The sequence below is a fragment of the Cydia splendana genome, chromosome 2, assembly GCF_910591565.1.
Source record: "Cydia splendana chromosome 2, ilCydSple1.2, whole genome shotgun sequence".
Taxonomy (NCBI): Eukaryota; Metazoa; Arthropoda; class Insecta; order Lepidoptera; family Tortricidae; genus Cydia; species Cydia splendana.
The window spans coordinates 11,003,351-11,020,352 of record NC_085961.1 but is presented as its reverse complement, the minus strand read 5'-3'; the positions used below and the strand labels follow the sequence as shown (position 1 = coordinate 11,020,352).

General features: G+C 37.5%; 1 long non-coding RNA gene across 1 annotated transcript in view; it reads right to left on the bottom strand.

The window, feature by feature from the left end:
- The window catches only part of LOC134804124 (uncharacterized), a 181,357-nt gene extending 167,180 nt beyond the window's left edge, over positions 1–14,177 (bottom strand). Inside the window, exon 1 of the long non-coding RNA XR_010146073.1 lies at positions 14,037–14,177. This is a non-coding gene — a long non-coding RNA (uncharacterized LOC134804124). The remainder of the gene's footprint in view (positions 1–14,036) is intronic.
- Positions 14,178–17,002: the final 2,825 nt, after the last annotated feature.

Sequence of the window (17,002 nt, the reverse complement as noted above, 5' to 3'; positions counted from 1 at the left end):
TCCTCCCCCTCTCTACGGACTTCGCATAACCCTACAATGTCCCAGTGTAACCTGCTCAGTTCCTCTTCCAGCTCGCAGATCTTTTCGTCAGTCCTCATAGTGCGTATGTTGTGTGTTACCAGGGCCAGTCGTCGTCGGGGCGGGTAGCCGGATCTTTGCCGGAGATTCTTAGCACCCCTGACCCCGCTAAAGATTAAAAGTAGATACAGAAAAAAAACAAATGGATGCCAGTAGACGGTAGAGGGACGCGGACGGGGCAGACCTAGACGGGGATAGCGGAATGACCTGGATAGCTTCCTGAACAACTGGCCGGTGGAGACACTAGGTAAATCAGGAGGTGTGGAAATCAAGGGAAGAGGCCTTTGCCCAGCAGTGGGACACTCAAATAGGCTAGTAAAAAAAAAGTTCGCGACCGCTTAAATATTGCTGAGGTAGCATAATGGAGACGGGAGATTTAACTCGTGTACTCCTGTCGTATATTCTCCGAAATGTATCATGTATTCCACATAGGCTTGCTATTGAACCGAATATTAAGCATACACACCAATAAGCACGCTACTGTTCTACGCTACGGTGATCATTGTGTACATTTAGAGACATTAGGATTGCATACACATTCGATCTTGGCGGTAGCACTACCCGTTCTAAATACTACCTTGCATTTTTCGTTAAAACTTCGCCCCAGTGCACAATCTATTAAGGGGAATGATGGATTCATAACCATTCGCTTACCTAAGCACACCTAACAGCTTTTCAAAAATAACAAGAAAAATCTCTTAGAGTGCTGCATTGAAGTAGCAAGAATAGGTAAATATTAAATAATATTTTTTTCACCACACCAGCTCGGAAAGGCTTACTTTGCACTTTAAAAACTGATAGCAATGTTGCATTTTATTCACATGTGAGACAAAGTAATCAAATGCAAATTTTGAGTTGGTTTCTTATGTTTGCTGGTAGAAATTACTTTTAAATGATGATTTTGGATGATAAATTTTTAATTACATTCATTTGGATTTGATTTGGTTTGATTTTGTTTGATATTTTACATTTAATATTTGCTTCAGGTTGGTGTGGTGAAATATTTTTTATTTTTAGGTTGGTGACTCGTAGATGGGAATAATTATGGTGAAGGGAAGCTCATTCCTATTCAAACGATATTAGAATACTACTTGCAGCCACTTCCAATTTGTGAATATGTGCACTGTGTTTCTGACATTGAATCATGTAACCTTAAATGGGCAATAACATTAGGTATGACGACACAAAACTTGAAATAACGGAGCCGTATTGGTCGGCTTACATTTCTAATCCAGGAAACGTTTAAGGCTTCGTCACACAGGCGCGTTTTCCGAGCGGGGCGCGCCGCTATTACATATAAAACGCTCACGCCCCTCTCACGCTCCGCCCGGAAAACGCGCCTGTGTGACGGAACCTTTACTCGACTATGATTCGGCCCTACACCTCGAGATCCATAATCACTACAATCATATCAGTGCGAAGTACTCTACATATATTACAAGTGCGAAAAGTAGGAAATTCGCAACGAGTGGCGATAAATTAAAACAAAGGGGATACTATTCGCACGTGTATCGTACAACGTTTTACATTATATATGGCCCTTTAAATTTTCGACATAGGCACGTAAAGTGCTAATTACCGCACTGGTGCGGTAAAGTAGCACCATAATAATTATGTACTGATTTTGTCGCTCTCGGAATCCCACAAACATAATATTCTGGTCATCTACCAGTACCACCAGTAGCCAATAAATTACAAATAATAAAAATAGTACATTATTGTCGAGGCTCGGAAGTAGCTACTTGCAGGCTGAGGATTCGTTTTAAACGGACGACCTTGGGAGTCCGTTTAATTGAAGCCGAAGCCAGCAAGTAGCCTTCCAGCCAAGTCATATATAGTGCTTTTCTCAAAAATGGTGCAAGAAATATAAATATAATAGAAGTATTTTACAGAAGCAACGTTCTTACGTATATATTTTCACAGAAAAAAGTAGAAACAATTGAAAAAATTAGCTTTGCCGCCTTTTTATTTTTTTAATTAAAAAATAGAAGTGTATTTTTCTGCCGAAAATACGCCAACCTATTTGAGACAGCTAAATAGTCGCAGTACCAACATTATAATTATAAGTACTAATCATCTGTTTGGCTGTTTAATGGGCCTGTGCCTTCATTTGATATGGCCATTTCAACTTTTAAAAAGTTTGGAACACGACAAATAATGGAAATTGTATGCAACATTGCAGTCCCAAAATCGAGACTGCAATGTTTTTAACTTTTTAATTTTTGACTGACCATAAACTCCGCACTTCGCGACCAATTTTTTATACGGCAACGTCGACTTTGCCGTCCATTTTTGAGAAAATATACATAGGTACCTACGACATAAGTATTAAACTGCCAGCAGTCTAGCACCCTTCTAGTATCTACAATATTGTTTTCATATTAGAACACGAGTAAGTAAGTAAATGATTTTACAATAGACCTATTGAAATGGGAGCTTTTGCGTATGCCCCAAACTTTCCAGGAATTATGTAGGACTCTCTGAGGAATTCAAAAGCTTCCCTTTTATTGATACAGTGCTAGGGTGCTAGTACCTAATAGGATATTTCTGAACTGTTTTGTGTTAGTTGATTAGGTACAGGATGTGGGGTGAAGTCTCGTGGCGTTTAATTGATCGTTTCTATCTAATAGATGATAAAAAAATTGTGTTTTGGTTATTAAATTAAACAAAAAACTCTTCATTGTGGTACATTGTAGTCTGCGAATATTGCCTGTCTATAGTGTACAAAACATTCTAGCCACAAGTTTCATGATACATTTACATACACTTGCATTTAATGCATATGTATCGCCCGTGTTAGTAGGATCAGTCCGCGTGAAATGAACGCCTAATTGCTAACTACAGGACCTAAACTGCCTACAGTTTGAGATACATAAATAGTGTTGTAGATCGGGTCTACGTAAATCATTATATTATTATCCATTTTAAAATTATAATTACTGACTGGTAGAGAATGCCTTAAGGCATGAAGTCCGCCATTTGTACCTTCATGTATTATGCAATAAAGATTAAAATAAATAAGATTAAATAAATAATTAAAGTTTTGCGTTTTCCTGTATTTTTATCTAAGTTGTAACGCCAAGGAGCATTACAACCTAAACATAAAAAGTAAATAGGCATAGTTATTGAAACTATGATCATAACTGTAAGCAAGTTCAACACTTCAAGAAGCATATTAACTACTAGCTGTGCCCGCGGCTCCGCCCGCGTGGAATTCGGTCTGTGTCAGTAAGCGGCTAATTTCTAATCCTAATTTCTCTCCCTCTCCCCTGGAGGCGGAACTTGAAGTAAAGTTGACAGATGGATATGCTAGAGGACTGTAGTCCAGATAAAATATTTTACAATTAGGTACCACTAAATAAAACTACACTCCAAAGTCAATAGTTTTTTCGCCCTTATTCAAATTTTACACGTGATTTAAACGACAGAGTAGTAGGTGCACCTACTACTCTGTCGTTTAAATCACGTATATCGGACGATACAGTAAGGCGTAAGGTATACGCGCGCGAGCGAAAGCGAAGCGGCCTGCCTGGCTAGACCGCCACTCACCGTGGTCTTCTTCAGACTTCTGAGGAAGACCACGTGCCCCTTGTAACTTTTAGCAAAGTCGAAAGCGCAGGAAGGTTTTCTAGTGGTGGCGGACACAACTCAAACAATCTTCCATGTCATGCACAATTATTTTATTCATGGTATGGTATTATGATTACACAACGACTGTATTGTAAATTCGGAGTTGAAGATTAAAACATATTCTATTAATTTAATTTAGGACGACACAGGTATGACTTACAGCTACAGGCGGGATAAATGTAAAAGAGAGTTAGTCTATGGTCACCCAGCTTTTTATAGAGAAGGAGCATAGACAAGAATGAAAAATATATTTTTCTAACAGTAACCACAATGCGTTGCGAGACTTTCGGGAATGTTTCGATTTTTTTCGGGAATGCGCAAACGACCAGTGCCGGATTAAGATATATTGATGCCCTAAGCATGTCTAGACCAAGGGTCATCAAGATTACATTGAATTTTTTTGGTAAATTGAGTGACGTTCATTGCCGCAATACAGCTGAGAATGGAAATTAATCACATCATTTTATCACGACAATTGACAGTGCCGCAGCAGTAACGTTGCAACAGAGTACCTAATGCTGCTGCAGTCGCCACCAGAATGTCACCTTTATAACATCTTATAATGTAATTGAAAACGCGAGCGAAGCGAGCGCGGAAATTATTCGATATAAAAACGCAATTTTATAGACAGTTGTTCATTTTTACTTTTAGTATGGAAATCAGTCACATCATTTTATCACGAAAATTGAGAGTGCTACAGCAGTAACGTTGCAACAGAGTAATGCTGCTGCAGTCGCCATATTATAGAAAGTGATTGAAAACGCGAGCGAAGCGAGCGCGAAATTTTTTCGATATAAATACTTAAATAGGCAATTTGATAGACAGTTGTACATTTTTACTTTTAGTATGGAAATCAGCCACATCATTTTATCACAAAAATTGACAGTGCTGCAGCAGCAACGTTGCAACAGAGTAATGTTGCTGCAGTCGCCATATCTTAGAAAGTGATTGAAAACGCGAGCAAAGCGAGCGCGAAACTTTTTGATATAAAAACGCAATTTGATAGACAGTTGTACATTTTTACTTTTATAATGGAAATCAGTGACATAATTTTATCACGAAAATTGACAGTGCTGCAACAGCAACGTTGCAACAGAGTAATATTGCTGCAGTCGCCATATCTTAGAAAGTAATAGAAAACGCGAGCGAAGCGAGCGCGAAAATGTTTCGATATAAAAACGCAATTTGATAGACAGTTGTACATTTGTACTTTTAGTATGGAAATCAGTCACATAATTTTATCACGAAAATTGACAGTGCTGCAGCAGCAACGTTGCAACAGAGTAATATTGCTGCAGTCGCCATATCTTAGAAAGTAATAGAAAACGCGAGCGAAGCGAGCGTGAAAATTTTTCGATATAAAAACAAAATTTGATAGACAGTTGTACATTTTTACTTTTGGTATGGAAATCAGTCACATCATTTAATCACGAAAATTAACAGTGCTGCAGCAGTAACGTTGCAACAGAGTAATGCTGCTGCAGTCGCCATATATTTGAAAGTGATTAAAAACGCAAGCGAAGCGAGCGCGAAAATTTTTCGATATAAAAACGCAATTTCATAGAAAGTTGTACATTTAAACTTTTAGTATGGAAATCCGGTACATCATTTTATCACGAAAATTGACAGTGCTACAGCAGTAATGTTGGAACAGAGTAATGCAGCTGCAGTCGCCATATCTTAGAAAGTAATAGAAAACGCGAAATTTTTTCGATATAAAAACGCAATTTGATAGACAGTTAGACAGTTGTACATTTGTACTTTTAGTATGGAAGTCAGTCACATCATTTTATCACGAAAATTGACAGTGCTGCAGCAGCAACGTTGCAACAGAGTAATGCTGCTGCAGTCGCCATATCTTAGAAAGTTATTGAGAACGCGAGCGAAGCGAGTGCGAACATTTTTCGATATATTATTAATTTATTAAATCAACATAATTATTCAATTATTTTTGTTGATATCCGTGTCTACTAAACTTAGAGTTAATTTGGCAAAATCTTTCCTCGGTAGCTTATTCATGTCACAACGTATTAAATTCAGCGCCATCTGTTAGTTTACCAGGGTACTCAATAGTGGTAGCACATATTTGAAAAAAGTTTGCCCCTCCTTCCTTAAACTTAAGTCAATCGATTGTTGTGGCTACCCCCCCTCCCCTTTTAGGGGTTGAATTTTTATAGCCTATAACCTGGCCGGGGATTTTCTCGACAGATTAGTAAAGTTTTCATCAAAATCCGTTCAGCCGTTTTCACGTGATGCGCGTTCAAATAAACAGACAAACAGATAAACAGACAAAAATTCTAAAAACTTTTGGAACGTGTTCTGTTATCGATTCTAAGTATCCCCAGCCAACTTTTTTTCAAATATCTTCCATGTACAGACTTTCGACCGTCTTCAGCTTTATTATATGTATATATAGATAGATTTGAAAAAAAAAGTTTATTGTGGTTGGTATAGTAATTATATGTAGGTAAATCTGACTCAAAAACGATAAAATAACGAGTATTTTTTACTTAAATATACAATATGTTAACACGGCACGTATGCATATAAAATAGATTTTAAAATAACGCTATATCAACGAGCCAGCAACAAAATTCTACTAAAATGTAATTATGTGAAAAGTTCTACTTATATTCTAAACCAGTTAACTCTCTGTTTATAAATTCCAAAAACAAGTCCTTTGACTAGTCGGGAACTCTGTTGCACTGATGATGCGCCGTCCGCTGTACCATCGCCCACACTGTTAACTGTACATCGGTGGACCTTATGCCTTACGTAATAAGGGCCACCGATGTACAGTTAGGAGTGTTGCTGTTTGTACTAACAATATTATTGTTTGACTTAATAGGCACAAAGTTCTACGATGTGCTTCAATGTTGTTGTCGTCCCTTGTATACAGTGTGAAAAAAAATAATGGGCCCTGGAGGGAAAGTACCTTAAAACCTTAAGTCAGCACATTTTACTCAAAAGGAACATTATTTTATTTTTTTAAAGTAACAAAACTGCATACAAATATATTTTTTAATTCGTCCGGGACTCAAACCGATTAAAAATTCAATATATGTTATTACCTTATGTTTCTTAGAGAATTTTTAACATTAAAATTAAATTAAATAAAAAAATTGCATTTTTTTTTATTTTTAGTCGGTTTGCAATTTACAATTAAAAGTATGGCGTGCTCTGAAAAGTCCCTTAAAGGGGCCCACCGATTAACAGTCCGCCGGACGATATCAGCCTGTCAGTTGACCGCAAAAGGCCACACACTAAACAGTTCTCTGTCAGTTTTCGGCCTGACGACTTACACGAACCGATAGTGTGTGGCCGCCTGACGATTCCAGTCAGCGCCGACAGATATCCGCCGGACAGTCCGTGGCCTCGAGTCCAGTCAAACACACATCATGAGGTAGCCGGCCGGCGATCGACACACGTTACAGCATTAGTAAATTCTACTTTATTCCTAGTACTTAAGAGTTCATAGTCCCTAAAATAAACATACGACTTTTTGTCTTCGAACATCACGGATCCAATACTTAATTTATGACGCTGATATTTGCTTGTAATTTCATACACAATTTTAAGGCCAGTAGACCTTATTAACCTTAAATACGGTAGGGCTTCTGTCAAATTGAAATAGAATCAGTAAAAAAAAAACAGATATGTACGTTAGTAAAATTCAACTTTAATTCTAGTATAGTTAGAGTTCATAGTTGGTTCATAGGCATCATTTTAATTTTAAGGCATGAATACAACAATGCGAAGGTTGCATAGTATCTAGTTTGTCAAGACTTTTCTTTATTTATCATGTTGTTACCTCGCAACTGTTGTTTACTGTCAGTCAAAAATAAATGTCATAGAGAGAATTATAACATAAACCTATTTTTTTCTCTATTAATTTTAAATGTGACATGTTATTATTGTATTTGCATGGCTTATATATTTGAAAATACAGACTTGATTATTGATTGCTGGAAGAGTAAGTAACCGAGTAAAAAAGGAGCAAACATTGAAAGATTCAAATAGGGAAATTAGCGTCCCAATATACCAACACTGGTTAAAATTTTAATAGTTCTCAAGACAACGCCGGGAGGTATACCTTCGATGGCGTTCACGGCAGCTAGCAATGAAAAGACTAGCTATTGTGCGTTTTGATTCCGCTATAAAGACACGTGGTAGAAACACTAGCGCAAGTATGGAGGTACCTGCTTAGACAAGAGATAAGACCTATTACGCTTGAAATTCTTCAGCTACAAGTGGGATCCGAATTATGACATCATTAATTCATTCCGTTTTAAGTTAAGAGAATATCTGGAGCAAACTGTGTTCGGAGTTACAGAGCGTGGCGTGGCGATATTACCTACCCGAAATTCTCGTAATATGTGACAATTATTACAAAAAAAGGATATGGAGTCACAAGCTGCAAGCGGTGGATTCAACATACTTTTACTTACACCGGCTCTTATTTAGGTACTATCTATGTATACCAAATTGAAAAAAATGAAAATACTTTACTGTTATGTTTTTGTTATATTCATTCTACTCTTTTAAACCTTTTCTACATAATATTAGGTCTACTTGGCCGTTACCCGAGTGATTTTTTTGTTTGATACCTTGTAATAAATAATTTGGCCAAGCCCGAGATAGCTCGAGGCATTTAGTGTTCCGCTCGCATCGTTATATTTTACAGAGGTTGTTTGCCTGTTTTTAGGATTCCGTATTCAACTACCCTATAGGAACCCTTATAGTTTCACAACCCTTCTAGTTTTTACTATATATTTAATATATCATTAATTCTTCTTCGGCGGGAACGGACTCGATTAGATGCATAGCCTGCATCAAAAGTACGTCGCGGGGACGGTAATTTGTGTTTTGGGAAAGTATCCTATGAAACTCAGTGACACATTCATCCTCGATGTAATCATTTGCAAGTATATACGAAAAGCGAGCCATTGTATTCGACAACAACCTAGTGCGTAGGTGGCACCTTTGTGGCACATACAGTAAACAAACCACATTGACACATCACACGTCACGTCAATCACATGGCCTACAGCGAAACAAGAAAATCGAAATTTCGTTATCTATCTCTCTATCACTCTTGTATATTCGAGCGATAAAGAGGCAGATAACTAAATTTCGATTTTCGCGTTTACCGGTAGGCCCTTGTTAATAAACCGCCTTGATGCATCAATGTCATATTTTATTGTCTGTGAAAACTTGTCAAAAACAGTTTAAGGCACAGTATGTATAAGTTAGTCTATGAATTTACTGAGTCGGTAGTGCTGCACTCTGGCGGCAGAACATTGCAGTAATATCCCCTTTTAACCAGGTTTCACTATAGTAGTCAAAAATATGTTTACATTTTTTGCCTTATTACAAAGGAATAAGGTCCAAAAGTGTAAACATTATCTTTGACGTCGACTGTCCATTTTGATGAAAAAATTAAACTAGTTGAAAAACATGAAACTGAAGGCTCTCGACTGACAGCAGATGACGGCCAACAGGCCACCGGCTGGCTATCTGATAATGTGTGTGTAAATTGGCCTGCAGGCCACGGACTGTCCGGCAGATATCTGTCGACGCTGACCGGAATCGACGAGCCGTAGTTCGAATAGCCGTCAGTCCAAAATCTGAAGTAGAACTGTTAATGTGTGGCCTTTTGCGATCAACTGACAGGCTGATATCGTCCGGCGAACTGTCAATTTGTAGGGACCTGTCAAAATTATATCAGACTATTGCCGGCGGACGGCCGTACGGTGGGAAACTGACGACTCGTCTGTAGTCGCAGAGGTGGCAGCAGACCATTGCCGGCCGGCAATAATCGCTTATGTTTGTGGACGTTATTGGTCTAGGACGGCAGGCCGCCCGATAAGGCCAGAGACTGCAGGCGGACTGGTAATCAGTGGGCCCCTTTAGTCTTTAAACTTATTGATATATTATATCAAAAACTGAGCCAACTATTGGTACTCGATACACGTAATATTTTATCAATATCGACTCTTTTACCTAACTCCTAAGGTTACCTACATATGTACCGTACCTACTAAGTAGGAAAGGTAGGTATGTATGCTACTTTATTTCAACATAATACATTCCTTTTGGTATTACATACTTATATCCTACTATTGGTATTGTGTAAAGACTAAAATTTGCTGAAAGTGTGCATGCATTTGTGTGATGATATATTGGTGTATAAATAATTTTCGTGAAACTGTGCTATCCCGTGTTAGGCGATAAATGCAAGCGATGGCTGCCATGGCCCACAAATTTGGCAAGCGAGCCACTGTTTATAAGTTGGTGATGTTGATTGTAAATCAGTAGCGGTTGGGATGTTATAGTCGGTCCGTAATATATCGAGGTTGATTTTGTAAACCTTGCTTGCTTTCAAGTGTACAATATAATCATAAAAAACTTTGTTTTTGTAACTATAATAGTTTCTATCGTAATTTGTGTACTTTGTAATTTATGTCTTTTATTTCAAAACATAATTCGGTATCTGGGTCGGAAATATAATTTGAAGAAGGGAGAACAATATCTGTTTCGGATCTCCACGACATACACAAGGGACATGTTAGTTTTCGATTGTCAAATTGGGCCTCTTTAATATAAATATAAATTGAGAAAATGTACCTACTCTACCTGTTTCATAAATTGTTCTTGACCGTACCTAAATGCATGTTTTTTCTTACGGACAGCTATGTGGGTAATTGCTAGAAATAAAATTAACCTATTTTTTTTAATACATAGTAAGGTTTTTCTTTTTCCTGATTGACTTCAGAGCTAGACTCATTAATGTAATATGCAGGAAAATTTTTGGAAAGGTATAATTAATGATATTAAATTTTTAATAAGAAAAGCCACTATATTCTCGAATCACGATGAACTGACCATAATATTAGCACATTACCAGATGCTGTAGGTTTAGTTAATTATGAGTCTTATTATATACGAGTAAGACTTAAATTCATTCCAACGAAAAGTTAGTTGAGAAAATTACTTTTCATGCCCGCTATCTTCTTGGGATAATTAATATTTTTGACAAGTGTTACAACTCACAATGCTACGTACGCTTTAAGTTAATTAATCATCCGGTAACAATGTAAAAATAAAACTGGTAACAAAGTAGTTCTGTTATTTAAAATCAATCCCTACCAAAAATAATTTATATTTGACTTGGTCTGATGTTTTTCAGCCCATGTGTACTTTATTGAAATACACTCACTAACTCCCTCTCCTTTCCTTTGAATTGATATTCATCATCTTTCTTGCGTTGTCCCGGCATTTTGCCGCGGCTCATGGGAGCCTGAGGTCCGCTTGGCAACTTATCCCTAGAATTGGCGTAGGCACTAGTTTTTACGAAAGTGAATGCCATCTGACCTTCCAACCCAGAGGGATTGCCTAGGCCTAGTTGGGATTAGTCCGGTTTCCTCACCGAAAAGTGACTGGGGGCCGATTGTTGAATTTCGACCGCTTGTTTTCGTGTATTTCGTTCAATAATATCTCCACTACTAGGCTTTTAAATTCTACTAATAGAATTGAAAACGAGTGGTCAATACCACTCGATTCCAAATTTCTATCGCTAGTATTTCAAAAATTTGGATTTCGTCGGGTTCCACCGATTTTCGAGTGACGAAATCGAGCGATCGAAATTCAAAAATCGCCCCCCTGGTAAATATCAAATAATATTTCATTGATTCTGGCGGCTAGAGGACATTACGCACCTCTTTAAATGATCATGGCAACCGATTCGTTTTAATGTCTTACTTTGCCGCGTTTGACTCATTCACTTTTAGATCGGGCGTTCTTTTTGGACATCGCAAACTTGAGAATTACGAATTTAAGGCAAAAACTTGTATTATGTTTCAAGGTCACCTTACCCAAAGTTTCACAACATTGATTTTCTTTTATAGACGAAGAAAAATGAATCTTTACAGTTCGGGACCAAATAGAACCTTGAATAGAGATGTCGGGTTATTGAATTTGTTTATTAGATTGTATTGTTAGGCTAAGGATTTCGTTTTCAACATAATATTTGTTGCTTGTATTAAATGCTTTATTTATTCCGTACCGTTCCGTACTTCAAAAGGAAAAAACGGGTCACTATTCTTTTAATTTCATTTCATTCCGTGGCGCGGTCACCAGCTTCCAAGACGAAATCACCGTGGTGTTGCTCGCTCGCCCGCTTGCTCGCGCACCGCAACTTCCTGCGCAAGCCATTGACATAGATATCTAGGGACTGGCTTTACGGACAATAATAATGAGGCATGACAGGGGCCAGTACAGCGGTGTGACACCGGTACAACGCGATTGGTTGATGAGTTCGCATCACGCGCGCGATTGGTTGATGAGTTCGCATCACGCGCGCTATTGGTCGCAACTAGTTGCGTTAGACTGCACGATTGGCTGGAATTCGTGAGTCACACCGCTAAACTAGTACCATTTTTAGTGCCCGTAAGGCCAGTCCATAGATGTATACGTTAATGGCGCAAGCATATTCCAAACATAGAGGAAACGTGCACGAAAAACTATGTTAGTTTTACTAAGGCGGATTTGTTAATAATAATTATTGTTTAGCCTCTGCATTTCGTTTTTAATATTATTCTCGTGGAATTGTAATTCTTCACGTGCATGTCTCTTTTGACTTTGCTGTAGACAGCAAAGTCAAAGGGTTACAAGCCTGTGACATTTTTATATCTATTTAAATCTTGATCTGAGTACAAATAGAATAGAATAGAATAGAATAGAATAGTTTTTTATTCGTAAACACACAGACAACAGACATACATAGAAAAAACATAGTGAAAAATAAAGTGTCACGAAATGGTCCCATCTCAGCATGTTGCTGGCGACATAATAGATTAGATATTGAAATAGACTTATATATTTACATTTTTTCTGTTGTTTGGCGTAAATTCACCCGCGTCTGTTACTCTTAATTGATAAATCTGTCACGGCCGACCCAAGTAAGCTAATTTCACTAGTAAAGCACTTACTCAAAGTTAACCACACATGGACTGACCCTCCTAATGGCCATGTGTTGTATGGGGCAAGTTCCAAGCCCTAAGTTTCTCTAATGCAAGAGATCGATGGACCTTTTTGTTGGAGTTTATTTGGGTCTGATAATTATACTCGTAGTCAGACCTACTTGTGTGCAATGTAAGAAGACTTAAGTAATCAAGCTAATTTAGAGGAATCTTGTGCTACTCAAACACTTGTTTTAGGATGGTATTCAATCTCTCGTTAAGCTAAATGTGAGACGCAAATACACATTGGACCAAGATATTGGACAGATGGAACCATCCATCCTAGTTACTAAAAGGTACTCTGTAAATACTAAGAATATGAACAAAAAGCATTGTGGGTTTGATAAATTATTTCACCTGTCATTCAAGGTAGAGAACATTGCAGACACTGCATCATGAAGCTGTTCTGATTAACACTATAAAATAAATTTATATTCGAATTCTTATCAAAGTAAATTGATTACAATATGTTTTTCGATTTTGATGCATAATTTATAACATAAAACATAATCTACGTTAGAGAATCAACTAAAATCAGGTAATGCTGATTTTCGGGTTCCGTACCCGACGGTGGACACGAGCCTGCGTTTGTCTATATGTCTGTATATCCGTCGGTCAGTTTGTCAGCAGTATGTTACTCATGAACCCTAATAGGTAATAGTAATAGTTGCTGGTTTTTATTTGCCTCATGTTGTGGGTCTTATACAACTATTGTTCAAAATATTGCCTTTTTCTTGTTAACCAGTTTGCTTAGTTAGTTATTTGAGAAATGATGACATCATAGTTTTATTCCTTCATCAATAATAGCGAGCCCGATAAGCTACAGAAAAAAGGTTGTTGATTTGGCAATTAAGTGGCTTAATCTCTAGCTGCCAAACATGGGAAGTGCCCTGAACCCTGAAAATCCAAAGAGGAGGCACAAGAGAACTCACTGGGGCCGAAAGCTCGTTACTTATTTTAGTTCAATCAATGTTAGTAAGTACAAAATTAGTTTTAAATTTGGTAGGATGGGTAGTTAAAACAATATAAAGAAAGGTTATTGCATATATGTAACAACTAACAAAAATCGTGGTTTCTTAATTCATGTTTAAAGTTTGTCGTTACATTTGATGAACCTTTAAATGTGGTCTGAATAAAATTATTGTGAACTGAACAGTTACTTTATAATTTATCCAGAGGGCGGACCACACTACAATTGTGCGAGCAAACAGAATAATTATGCCACGTATGCCACGTTTTGTTCCCATTTTCATACATTTTATTGAGAAAACCTCTAAACGAACCTCGGCGAGACAAAGCATTGCCAACCTGAGGGGCTACCGTGAAAACAGAAATTCTCAAATTGCGGGGATCTTTCTCTTTTACTCCAATGAAGACGTAATTAGAGTGACAGAGAAAAATGCCCGCAATTGACGATTTTCGATTTTCACGGTAGCCGTCCTGATATTAGTGATATTCTATGGCATTTTCCAGGCTGATAATCCTTAGGTATTTTCCCAGATTCTATAGTAATATGTATTATTATTATTTTGCAACGATGTGTAATACACTTTCAACTTTAATGCCACTTAACTGTGTAGATATAAAGCTGTGAATGTATGTCTGTACAAATTTGGTCCCTAATACTTTCAATGCACTGGCGTATATAAAATTAGTGGTCTTATATGTTTAAGTTTTAGTACAGTTAGCCAAGAAAGTGGTCTACCACTTTTCGACTCTATCATCTGATTGATAGAGTCGAAAAGTGGTAGACCACTTTTTGGCTGACCGTACATGTGATCTATGGGATTACAGCAATACTCTCTCGGCTTTTCTCCACCAGCGAGCCGAGCCAATGTCCCGCATGAGCGCCGCCTGGCCGGTGAGATAAAGGGTTCGCGGTAATCTGGCGGTAATGCCTCGGAATCACACGCGAGCCGCGTCACGTGCCATGGAAGGCTATTCGTTACTAACGATCAATTATCTGCAATAATAGAGGCCGTCTAAGCTTATTCTGCACCGACTTTCGTAGTAATCTGACTTTTATTTGACATTCTCATGCTGTCTCACTGCAAAGTACCTACGTATTTACAATTACCTTGGTTCGACATTGATGCTAATGTCTCATAATTTAAAAGTCGTAAACTCAATTACGTCCGTAAATTGAATTATAGGAAATGTAGAGGATTTTTTATAAAAAACAAAGTTCTGAAAGGTAATAAATTATTCTGTAAAAAATACTGTGTGGCTACCACCAGTTTGGCACTGACATAAACGCTATCGAGAACATAACTTACTTTTTATGCATCTCGCTCGTACTCGCATATTAGTGCGTTATTGTGTGCGGTAGGCTTTAGGCATAATTTAGGTATTTAGGTAGGGGTTGAAAGTACCTATCCTATTATCTAATACCATATCATTGCGTATATTGGCACTTTATAATTGTATTATTTTCTTCTCCAGACATAAAAATAAAAAACCATCATTCGGACCAGCAAAAAATTCTTTCTCCAACACTAGTTTATCTTGCAAAGTTCACCAGTTTCCTTGTAAAAGTTCCTTTTTTTAATTTTACCGCTAATTGTTCTATCCGGTGCAATTTGAAATTCTTGGCGCTTGATGCTAAATTATTCTTAGCTGCAGTTTAACTCAAAGTGAACCTCTAAAAGAAATTATAAGTGATGAAACCTCTTGTTGAAATGAGTTTCTTTTTTTTACCTACTACCTACTTACAATGCGTTAGTCCTATAAATTAAAACATTAAATACCTATGGAGTTTTTATCAGCACAATATTTTTTGGAAGTTTGGTATGTAGATAATAGTTTGAGGCCCGGGAAGACATTAACATTCATCATCATCATTTCAAGCAGAGGAAGTCACGGGAAAAGGCTGGTACATAGTAGTGACAGTGAGCGTTGATAACCTAGCAGTAAGGGCGTGCGACTTTCCCCGCAATTTGCGAATTTTGGTTTTCGCGGTAGGCCCTAACTGAGCCGTAGCAAAAACCCAAGACAACGCCAGTTAGATGAGTTGTACAATGTATAGCTCATAGTGGCCGCTTACCAGCATCCAGCAGTCAAACAATGCCGATAGGTTATGTTATGGCAATCAAAATACACTCTGGATAGACCTACGCTGTCTATTCCATCGCTGTCTGAGTAACAGGCCCCGGGTCATGTCTCTGTCTCTGGCAAGCGACTGTCGATGTCGTTCATAAACGTTAATAACCTACCGAACGCAAAACGCAAGCTCGTCGTGGAATATGGCATGCAGGGCTTATGTAACTAGGTATATAAAACATCATACACTTATACAAGTCTATGCTTAAAATAATTTACAAAGTTAGCAAAATGTATTGATTCTTTTTCTTGGACGTTATCTTACTTAATTTAATTTGCTGCTTCTAATGGGTGACTGCTATTGTTATTGGCCACTACATAGTAATTGGCCACAGTTATCAATAAGACTTCAATTGACTTGTTTGATTTGTTAGGATTGGCCAATTACTATATTATAGCAGTCACCCTATGTAAATAAGAATGTTTCTAAAAATGTTTTAAGGATATTTCACAACAATTTCTTTGTCACTGTGAGCTCTAGGTGTCAAAACCTTGTTAAAGAAATAGGTAAGTATATTTTATTGAATAAGCAAAATACTAAAATAGCAACTAACATTAACACCTAATGGATAGACCAGAATGAACTAGAAGCTAACAAGAAACTAGAGCACATCGTACGTCATTATGCACGCGGCTATTTCGTGTTTGTTATTTTTCATTGAGTAAACAAAGCAAATCGTCAGGCAGCTGAGCTGTACAAGTAGCAAACTAAATCCCATTAGTAGCAAAGTGCAATAGATTGCTATTCGAAGACTCTTCAAAGGAAAACAAGTGAAGTATTATCGTACAGTATTACGAGTATAATAAGTCGAGTAAAATACCACTTCTAGCATAGAGTAATATAAGCAAAGAAAGCGTGGTAACTCCATACATCAGTTTTCTTACATCGTCGACATCTAACGTCAAGTAGTGGAACTATTAGTACTGCTACTTGACACCAGATGGCACCAGTGTCGCTACTAACGAAAAATGTATTGCTAAAACAATTTACAACTAATAGTAGAAGCAGAAGGAATTGAAAATAGAGTTTCGAGTAATCCAGTTATAATATTAGCTGAAAATTGTTGAGCATTAGATTTTTTGTTCGCCGCGACATCTATTGTCAACTAGCAGTACTGATATATTCCGCTACTTGACGCTATAATAACGCGCGTTTTGGTAAGAAAACTGATGTA